Source organism: Schistocerca nitens, chromosome 2, assembly GCF_023898315.1.
Source record: "Schistocerca nitens isolate TAMUIC-IGC-003100 chromosome 2, iqSchNite1.1, whole genome shotgun sequence".
NCBI classification, from domain to species: domain Eukaryota; kingdom Metazoa; phylum Arthropoda; class Insecta; order Orthoptera; family Acrididae; genus Schistocerca; species Schistocerca nitens.
Window position 1 is genome coordinate 458,187,615 of NC_064615.1, and position 1,297 is coordinate 458,188,911.

At 45.9% G+C, this 1,297-nt stretch overlaps 1 pseudogene; it reads left to right on the forward strand.

Annotated features, from left to right (window-relative positions):
• Positions 1-302: 302 nt before the first annotated feature.
• Positions 303-420, forward strand: LOC126238180 (5S ribosomal RNA; annotated as a pseudogene).
• The last annotated feature ends 877 nt before the right edge of the window (positions 421-1,297 follow it).

Here is a 1,297-nt window from a genome sequence, read left to right on the forward strand (position 1 = left end):
GTATCAAAATAAAATGCGTTACAAATACTGTTTATTAGCTCTGAAAATACCTAGCAACGGCTACAGGGACTTGCAAATATCAACTTAATACCGCGTTCCTTAGCCGAACCACTTGCTGAATTCGGCGGGAAGGATGATTTTATTATGAGCTTACATCGCTGGCTACTCGCATCCGCAATTTAGTCTATTAATACACACCCTGCGATCAGCGTCTGTATTCAGTGTCGCAGTATTTGTGTGGAAGAACACTTCATTCGGAAGCAGTATCATATCTCGAATAATAAGGCATGCATAGTTTCAAAGGCAATGGCCCTGCCGCAGTGGATACACAGGTTCCCGTCAGATCACCGACGTTAAGCGCTGTCGGGCGTGGCTGGCACTTGAATGGATGACCATCCGGGCGGCCATGCGGTGTTGCCAATTTTCGGGGTGCACTCAGCGTCGTGATGCCAACTGGGGAGCTACTCGACCGAATAGTAGCGGCTCCGGTCAAAGAAAACCATCGTAGCGACGGGAGAGCGGTATGCTGACCACACGCCCCTCCTATCTGCATCCTTAGCTGAGGATGACAAGGAAGGCGGATGGTCCCGATGGGCCACTTGTGGCCTCAAGACGGAGTGCATAGTTTCAAACATGGATATCGTTAGCGATACTTATGTGTACCCGTGGAACGAAGACCGCTTTTTATGCAGGGTGACAGTAACATGGTCGTTGCTATCATGTTTTAATAACTGGTCGCTTATAAGACGATTACGTCTCTCTTCCTAAGCAAACTGACACAACTCGCAAAGAAAAACAAATGGGGCATGTCTATCGATCGCCGATTTTCGTGCAGTATTGTTTGGTGTCACCTATATTCAGTTACTGGCAAACTATTATTCTTAGTAGGGGATGTGTGATAGATTCGCTGTGGGCAGCGGGCTTATAAAGTATTTGTTGGGCTGTAAAGTTACTGTGGTCAGTGTTCCGACATCTGCAAAGAAAATTACAATGTTCGGTCGTAAGGGAGATATGGATTTGACATGGAAAACTGCGATTTCAGCGCATCGATAGCTAAAAGGGGGTTGAAAGATTTTACGTGGAAAATTATGTCCAGTCATAAGAAGGATATAGATGTTAATACTTAAACGTGATGGTAATCCCAGAGCCACAACCTTCAGCGAGAGGTAGTATTTCCGATACTTCGTTCATTGTCGAATATCACCAGACTGAGGCTGCAATCGCAACATTTAATTGTAATTAAAGTTATAAGGACGACACGGCTTGTTATGCAGGGAGCTTGGCCGAGGTAGCCGGT